The sequence below is a fragment of the Mastomys coucha genome, unplaced genomic scaffold (genome assembly GCF_008632895.1).
Source record: "Mastomys coucha isolate ucsf_1 unplaced genomic scaffold, UCSF_Mcou_1 pScaffold21, whole genome shotgun sequence".
NCBI classification, from domain to species: Eukaryota; Metazoa; Chordata; class Mammalia; order Rodentia; family Muridae; genus Mastomys; species Mastomys coucha.
In genome coordinates, this window is record NW_022196904.1 from 181,082,860 (window position 1) to 181,092,763 (window position 9,904).

The window sequence follows — 9,904 nt, forward strand, 5'->3', positions numbered from 1 at the left end:
CTCCAGTAACTGCTGTCACCTGAGCTTTTTATCCTAGCCATTCTGACTGGTGTGAGGTGGAATCTCAGGGTTGTTTTGATTTGCATTTCCCTGATGACTAAGGATGTTGAACATTTCTTTAGGTGCTTCTCAGCCATTTAGTGTTCATCAATTGAGAATTCTTTGTTTAGCTCTGTACCCCATTTTTAATAGGGTTATTTGGTTCTCTGGAGTTTAACTTCTTGAGTTCTTTGTATACATTGTATATTAGCCCTCTATCAGATATAGGGTTGGTAAAGATCTTTTCCCAATTTGTTGGTTGCCATTTTGTCCTATTGACGTAAAAAGGACACATGCTCCACCATGTTCATAGCCGCCTTATTTATAATAGCCAGAACCTGTAAACAACCCAGATGTCCCTCAACAAAGGAGTGGATACAGAAGTTGTGGTACATCTACACAAAGGAGTACTACTCAGCTATTAAAAACAATAAATTTATGAAGTTCTTAGGGAAATGGATGGAGCTGGAGAATATCATCCTGAGTGAGGTAACTCAATCACAAAAGAACAAACATGGTATGTACTCTCTGTTAAGTGGTTATTAGCCCAGAAGTTTGGAATACAGGAAGAACAACCCACAAACCACAAGGAACTCAAGAAGAAGGAAGACCAAAGATGGACATTTCATTCCTTCTTAAAAGGGGGAACCAAGTACCCATGGAAGGAGTGGCAGAGATTAACAATGGAGCAGAGACTGAAGGAAAGACAAGCCAGCCTAAATATAGTTAGTTATCTCCTGAGAGGCTCTGACAGTACCTGACTAATACAGATGTAGAGGCTCACAGCCATCTATTGAACTGAGCACAGGGTCCCCAGTGAAGGAGTTAGAGAAAGGATCAATGGAGCTGAGGGGTTTGCAGCCCCTTATGATGGACAACAATATGAACTAACTAGTACCCTCAGAGCTCCCAGAGTCTCAACCACCAACCAAGGAGTACTCACAGTGGGACTGATTGCTCTGGCAGCGTGTGTATAGTGAAGGATTCCAATTCGATCATCAATGGGAGGAGAGGACCTCAGCCCTGTGAAGGTTCTGTGCCCCAGTGTTGGGGAATGCCAGGGCCTATAAGCAGGAGAGGGTGAGGTGGCAGGCATGGGGAGTGGGGAGGCAGCTGGGGTTTGGTTTTATTGTTTTTGTTTGTTTCTTTGTTTTTTAGAGGGGAAACTGGGAAGGGAGAAATTTACATGTAAATAAAGAAAATATCTAATAAAAAAAAAAGAAATCCAACACTGTGGTATCAATATGAGATAAAGAGAAAAAAATCATGCTAATATGAATCAAAAGAATGAAGGATAGCTATATTAATTTTCAAGGAAAAGACTTCTTCAGAGTAAGACAAGTTACCAGGACACAGCAGAACATTATAAAATGATAACAAGGTTACCAGGACACAGCAGAATATTATAAAATGATAATGAGGTCAATTACTCAAGAAGATATCAACTGTGTAAGCGAGACCTAACAATAGAGCAACAGAAATCATAACACATAGCCAGAATTATGAGGAGATCATGAAATTATTATACTTTTAGACTAGGAATTTTATATCAGAGATGAATAGATTTGGCACCAGAATCAGTATTATCATCACATAGACAGACCACAAAATTATCTCAATCAACACATATCAATTACATCAAAGCAAAGTATATTACTCAGGTTCATGGTAAATATTGACCAAGATAGATCAGATTATGTGCCATAAAGCTCGCCTTACCAAAAGTAAAACAAATGAAACTATGCACTACCTGCTCGTATGCCAAAGTAAAATCAAACAGGACATTTAAAACAGATGACTAGAACATCCTCCAAACCCATGGAAATTAAAAAAGAAAATAATGATTACCTGATAAATTGCCCAAAGAGTAGTGAAGAAATCTCAAGGAAAATAAAAAATTATTTTGAGCTAATAAAGATAAATACCACAAATCAAGTGGCTATAGGTGTATGGATTCATTTCTGGGTCTTCAGTTCTATTCCATTGATCTATCTGCCTGTCTCTGTATTAATACCATGCAGTTTGTTTGTTTTTTTTTTTTATCACAATTGCTCTGTAGTACAGCTTGAGGTCAGGGATGATAATTCCACCAGAAGTCCTTTTATTGTTAAGAATAGATGTTGCTATCCTGGGTTTTTTGTTGTTCCAGATGAATTTGTAAATTGCTCTTTTTAACTCTGTGAAGAATTGAGTTGGAATTTTGATGGGGACTGCATTGAATCTGTAGATTGCTTTTGGTGAGATGGCCATTTTTACTATATTAATCCTGCCACTCCATGAGCATGGAGATCTTTCCATCTGCTGAGATGTTCTTCAATTTCCTTCTTCAGAGAAGCTGGGAAGAACCCAGATGTCCTTCAATGCTGCACTCACTTGTCTACCCCAGTAGGTCTACAGTATCAGGGTTAAAAACTGATCATAGACAAGAGGCATTATGACTCCAAAGGGAGTTTGCCTCCTGGGGATTTCAGTCAGTTGTGGGCATCTCCTAACTCAGATGTGTTCCAGATTGATCTCTGCTAAGTCTGTGGAGAGATCTGCATGCTTTCTTTATTCAGGCATAAAGGTGCTCTAAGAAATATTTTGTTATAGCTAACACTGAGATTGAACATTATTTCCTGGCCTTCACAGTGCTTCAATGATCTTATTAGATTTCCTATTGTAATTAGCTGGGAATTTCTACTATAAAGCTGTCTTACCAGACAGAACATCTTAAGAGTCAGAAACAGCAGTTAGGCACTTAATATCAGACTAGTCTCACACAGAAAGAAAAACTATTTCACTGCCAGTGAGAAGCTAAAAGTTGTAGTGCTCCCATCACTAATTATTTATGTTACAGCCAAGAAATGCTAAAATACGACCTTCAGCTACTTGCCTCAGACAGACCTTGAGAGTTTATCTTGGGGCTGCCTGGACAACCTAGCCCAAAAAGAAAGACACAACTGCTCCTCCACCTTGCATCTGGCTGTTTGATTTTACTGACCTTGATGTAGCCATCTCCTGCCTATGTGAATTTTGTAATTTGCCCTGTTTTCTGTATACTATATAAGCCTGATTTCTATTTTGTACAAATTGCATTCAGTTACGACACTCCCTTGTGTCTGTTTCTGTTTGTCATATCTTCACCAACGCCTTGTCGACCTGACTAAGACCCTGTTCCCCACACAGGTTGAGGAAGGCCCAGACTGGCTGGCCTGTGGCAGGTGGCGCCCAAAACACAAACTCCAACAGATAAAGCCTTTTCTTTTTTCCTTCTTTCCTTATTTCTCAGACAAGGCTTGGATCTCGCAAAAAATTCTACAGACTCACTGGTTAAAGATCACCAGTTAAAGGTGAGTAATCTTTTATAAGTTGAAAAAGGCCCAGACTGGCCGGCCTGTGACACTTCAACAAGGAATGAATACAGAAAATGTGGTACATTTACACAATGGAGTACTACTCAGCTATTTAAAACAATGGCTTCATGAAATTCTTAGGTGAATGGATGGAACTAGAAAATATCATGCTGAGTGAGGCAACCCAATCACAAAAGAACACACATGATATACACTCACTGATAAGTGGATATTGACCCAAAAGCTCGGAATACCCAAAATATGATTCATAGACAACATGAAGCTCAAGAAGAGGGACGACCAGAGTGTGGATACTTCAGTCCTACTTTGAAGGGAGAACAAAATACTCACAGGAGGAAATATGGAGACAAAGTAGAGTGGAGACTGAAGGAAAGGCCATCCAGAGATTGTCCCACCTGGGGATCCATTCCATATGCAGCCACCAAACCAAGACAGTATTGCTGATGCCAAGAAGTGCTCGCTGGCAGGAACCTGATCTAGCTGTCTCCTGAGAAACTCTGCTAGAGCCTGATCAGTACAGAGCATTTGGACTGAGCACATGGTTACCAATGGAAGAGTTATAGAAAGGACTGAAGGAGCTGAAGGGGTTTTTAACCCCATAGGAAGAACAATGATATCAACCAACCAGACCCCTCAGAGCTCCCAGGGGCTAAACTATCAACCAAAGAGTACACATGGAGGGATCCACGGCTCTGGTTACATATGTAGCAGAGGATGGCCTTGTGAGGCATCAATGGGAGCAGAGGCCCTTGGTCCTGTGAAGGCTCAATGCCCCAGTTTAGGGGAATGCTGGGTTGGGGGGAGACAGGAGTTAGTGAGTGGGTAGAGGAATACCCTCATAGAAGCAGTGGGAGGGGAATGGGAGAGAGGGTTCCTGGGGGAAAACAGGGAAAGAGGATAACATGTGAAATGTAAATAAAAAAAACAGAACAAAACAGGGAAAAAAATAAACAAAAAACCTCACAAATCAACAAAATCTGTAGAAGTGAGTAAAAGCAGTGTTTAAGGGTGTGGATTTACACTACAATCATAGAAAGTGCTGGGGAAGATTTAACACTTTAGTCTAAGATAGAACCTTAAAAATGTAGAGGAGCAAGAACACCTTAAACTAAGGCCCAAGTATAATCCACTTACATACTCCAACATAATATAAAGCTGTCAGCTTTGCTCACATAGAATCAAAGAACAAGTCCATTTTAAAGTTTAAAATCCATGATTCTCACTATTATTTACATTAGTATTTCAAATTAGGAATATTTATATAAGAAGCTAAAACAAAATAGCACAGCACATGGTCTGTATGAATTAACTTGGAAATCTATGAGGAAAAAGGTGGAAGAACAAAATGAATTGATATTTACATTCATTAATTGGATGATTTAATATTATTTTGATATCCACACTTTGTAAGTTTATCTGCAGGTTGAACATAGTCTCAACCAAAATATCAATAAATTATCTCATGGTTAGACAAGAAACCTAGAGTTGCCAAATAAATATTGTGAGCAAGTACAGAGGTCTGATACAACTTGACTTCAAGACCTACTACAGAGCTACAGTAATCATCAGATCATGCAATTAGCAAAAAGTCTAGCCTAATAACTCAGTGAAAAATTAGAGAACTCAGGATCAGACAAACATGAATTGACAAAACCCAGCATCATATCAAAATAGATTTTTCCCAAAAAGGGAAGAAAAATGCAACAAAATAATGTTTTCAACAATTGATGTTGGACCAAGTGGATGCATAGAAAATGTGATTGACAATCAGACCTTGCATTTTTCAAAACATAATTTGTCTTAGGTGCTATGAACAGTCTCCATGATCAAGGCAACTCTTAAAAAGGACACTATTTAATTGGGGCTGGCTTACAGGTTCAGACATTCAGTCATTCCATTATCATCAAGGCAGGAACATGACAACATCCAGGCAGGCATGGTACAGGCAGATCTGAGTGTTCTACATCTTCATCTGAAGGCTGCTAGCACAGTACTGACTTCCAGGTCTCTAGAACTAGGGTCATAAAGTCCACACCCACAGTGATACTCCTACTCCAACAAGGCCACACCTTCTAATAGTGCCAATCCCTGGACTGAGCATATACAAACCATCACATAATTCAAGCTGAAAATGTAGCTTAGTTGCAAGAGTACTTTCATACCATGCAGAAAACCCTGGTTTGATCCCAGTACCACATAACCTAAGCATAGGAACAATGTGTGTATTTCCAGGACTTTCAATGGAAGTGAGGTAGTCAGAAAGTCAATATGATCCTCTTCTAGATAACAAGTGAGAGGCCAGCCCGTGATTCATGGCACGCTGTCTACAAGCATCAATCCAAGAAAAACATAACTCAAAATTGATCTAGAAACATAAGCACAATGTAAAACTTTAGTAAGCCAATGGAAGAAAACTGAGATAATCTTGGGTATGATAAAGACTTTTTATAATACCTGTGAAAGTCAGAATCCATAGAAAAATTAAATGAGATGCTGAACTTTATGAAGATTAAAAGCTTTTGTGACAATCAATGTAAAAAGAATAAGATAGCCACAGATTGGAAGAAAGTGTTTGCAAAAGACACCTTTGATAGAGGACAGTGGTCTAAACTATGCAAATACCTCTTAAAACCTAGCAGCAATACAACATAAAACACAATAGAAAACTTGGACAACATCTTTGTTTGGAGTAGAAAATAATATAACAGGATTAATATTAGAGGGAACCAAAATCTGTGAATAAATGAGCTGGATGGCACTTGGACACATGTGTATCTTCTCTGTGGGGGTAAATGAGAATATGAAAAGATACACTGTTGCATCATTAGGAATCCATGAATAATGAGATATCCTCCAAAGTTATTGTATTGGATACTGTTCAAACTAGTTACACCACCAAATGCTTCTTCAATTGTGGAGCAACTAGAAATGTCATTTATTGCTGGTGGTTATGCAAAAACAGTATGATCATTTTGGCAGGTACTTTAATGGTGCCTAAAAGAAAGAAGCATGCTCTTATTATGTAATTCAGAAAACCTATTCTTTTGTATTTACATAATGGATTGAAAACATTGGTCCAGAAAAAAATTTCCTTGCACATGGCTAGTCACAATAGTTTAAATAATTGCCAGAGCTTGGAAACAATCAAGTGTTTCTTCAGTAAGTCCTCCAACTCATAATAAACTTTAGTACTTCCAAAACCAAATTGTATTCAGTGCAAAAAATAAAAAGGTTTCAAGTCACAAAACATCACTCTGACTCTCCAGTTCATATTAGCATGTGAAAAAGCGCATCCTCAGTATTTATTTAATCGCTGTATAAGTCCGACAGTAAGAATTCTGAAATGCAAACTGTAGAGATGTAAGAACTTTAATGTCCTTGGGGGCTCATGGAAGAGTGAAATGGAGAAAAGGGATCTTCAGAGAGTGAACCTACTGTGTAGGCTATTAAGAGAAACATATCTTCATTTTTTTTTTTTTGTTAAATTCCATTAGGTAGACAGTATCAACTGTGAGTTCTAAGGTGCACTACAGACTGAATGATAAAGATATGCCAATCTAAGTTCATCTGCTGTACTAAATACACTCGGATGTGTGATGCTGATGGTGGAGAATATTGTGTTTCGTGGGACAGCAGATCCATAGGAGCTCTGTATTGTCACTGGAACTTTGCTGTCAACCTGAAAGTTCTCTACAAATAACATTCATTAATTAGGAAGAGTAGTGTAGTCTGAAAATTTCTCTCAGTAAATCTTTCAACTAGCTTTATAATGAACAGGCAGAAACATTAAAGCTTCTGACCCATCGAGTTGGGAGAGGAACCAAAGCAGTTTTTAGTACTTGGAGTTAGGTGAAGGTATACGTAGCTGCACAAAGTTTTAACTGCTTGCTATAAACAGAGAATCTAGTTAATTATATGCAAATAAGCTCACTAACAAACACCTAAATAACTCAGGCTTGTCTTCATTAAGCTCCAAGGTATAGCACATTTCTCAGGGAATTAGACAAGGACTATTAATCAAAGATGCTTGTAATTTCTAATGAATTTATTGACTACTCATCTCAATGCCACCACCTTCGCAGAAGCCCAAGCGACAAGAGGTAGAAGGCTGAACAAGCAAATGCTGATCTTCAAAATTTAAAATTAATGCCATCATTCCTTTTTGTGATATCCTGTTCAAAGCTGTTGTGTGTTGAAGCTCCTTTGTGGGATATGAATCCATAAGCAAAGTTAGCTTTCGTTATTCTTTTCTTTTCTTTTTTCTTTTTCTTTTTCTGTGCTCTTAGAATAGAATGAGCATTTCTATTTTGCTTCAGTCTGCTGAACATTTGTGGCTGGAAGAGCTCGAAGTTACTCTGAACTAAGGGCACAGGGAAAAGGCCAGACAATCAATACAAAAGTAAAGGGCTGCAAACTGAATTTGTTTCATTACTGGCAGTTGGCCTGGAAGCTGGTTTTCTCTCTTTACTCCCACGCCCTCAGACTTCAATGGCCTCCTTTTCTTTCCTTTTGGCAAAAGTGGCTGCAGAGTTGCTAATTGGGTTTAATGTCAGCTAAGTGCTTTTGACAAGTCTGTGACTCCTGAAACATAGTTGCCTCTGTGTCTAGAGTTGCTTGGTTACTTTCCTGTAATAAAACACCCTGCTCTCTGTTGCCCTATGACTGGATCGAAAGTTTTAAAGAGCAATTTTGCCCTTGTTATTTTCCATTTTGAGACTTTCTGGTTGGGTGTCTATCTCATTCCTCCATGCCATTGATTTATTTCAATTAAGATTCCCCATGTTCAACCATCACAATTAGAGGATGTCACTATTGATTCCCAGCCTCCAATGACTTGTACCTGGCTTGAGAGTTGACCACTGACAACTTAGTCTCAATTCACTGAGGCAAAATGAAAACTGAACGCAACATAAATCTTCTGCCTCAGAACTTACCCATAATAGTAACTTCAGCAACCACAGATTCTTAAGAACCACAACATAGTTCTTATTCTGTAAACGTCAAAATTGTGCACATTTTTGTAGTAACTCTAACCATCATTAAAAATCATTTAAAAAGTAGTACTTGCTCATATACTTCCATTTTGCAGAATGAAAAACTAAAGGAAAATTCTACTGTCCAATTCTTTCAGGTAGTAACAGGATTAAGATTCAAATCAAGAGAACCAGTTTTCAGCCATCTGTAGTATCCTCACCTGGACAATCTAGAGTCCCGAGAGCTGATGTTTACTGGCTGGCAATAGTCCTCTAAATATGGATGCCTATTCTGAAGAAATAAACTTTTCTGGGGTGGTGCGGAGGGGGTCTTTTCTGATTCTGTTTCTACATTTCTGTGCCAATTTCAAGCTTTGAAATTGAACTCACCGATTACTGTCATTTATCTAGTGAGTGGCAAATCCAAAGCCAAAGTCAGGGTTGCTTTGATCTTTAGTTAGATTCTGACCACTATGGCATTTTCATCTGGGAATGGAGTGGTCCAACTACCATAAAATCTAACCATTGCTGTTCATCACAGCATTAACTTTTATTTACTCCTACCTAGTCCTTTAGCATGACAACGATGTCTTTGTACTTATAGGAGACTCTATTCTGTGTCAATAGGATGAGGGATACATAACTCATTGTGCACTTTCTTTCAACTGAACAATTTGCCTCTTGGGTAAGGCAATGGTTCTCACTTCAGTCTTCTTACAAGGCACTATACATATGGTATTACCGTTATCTCTGTGCCTGGCCACCGCGTTCAAACCTTTAGCACACCTGTCTAGAGATACAGGTGTGCTCTTCTTGATGCCTTCTAATATTTTTATCTTTTTCAACTAGCACACCCACGGGGTGATCAATCGATTACCAGTTTGTTGCATGGAGTTCACTGTAATTACCAGCAAGCATCAGGAAGCTGTATGTGTGTCTGCACTATGGTGGAAAACTTTCTTCTTATGTATACAGGATCAGGTTAGTGTAGGCAGCTATTATAATGTATCTTCTCCTTCATATGAGTTCCTACTCTGACTTAACTGTATTTTAACCTTTACAACTACCCTCCCACATATTTTCCAAAATCTCCTCTTTCTACCTACACAGTTTTCTGTGATTTCTCTCCTAAGCTCGCACAATAGGGCTTTAAACTGCTTCTGAATGCACTACCATCTCTTTGATGCATGTATCACATTGTTGCCATGGTGAGCTCCTTGATATATGCTCTGCTCCTGCTATTTTTCTATTCAAAATACTAGCACTGATCCTTTACTGCTTAGTAATGATATTGTTCTGCCTGGCAACCAAGGCCATCTCTAACTAAATGCACTTCCTTCTGGTTTTCTCCTATACTGTACATGGGCCAAATGTTTCCTTGGCCCTCCATTGAGCTTCACCTTTCTATATGCTTTGCTATGGCTCTTTCAACACTGCATTTAATTTTTGAGACTTCAACTGCCACTTCTGTCTTCTTCTTCTTCTTTTTCTTCTTCTTCTTCTTCTTCTTCTTCTTCTTCTTCTTCTTCTTCTTCT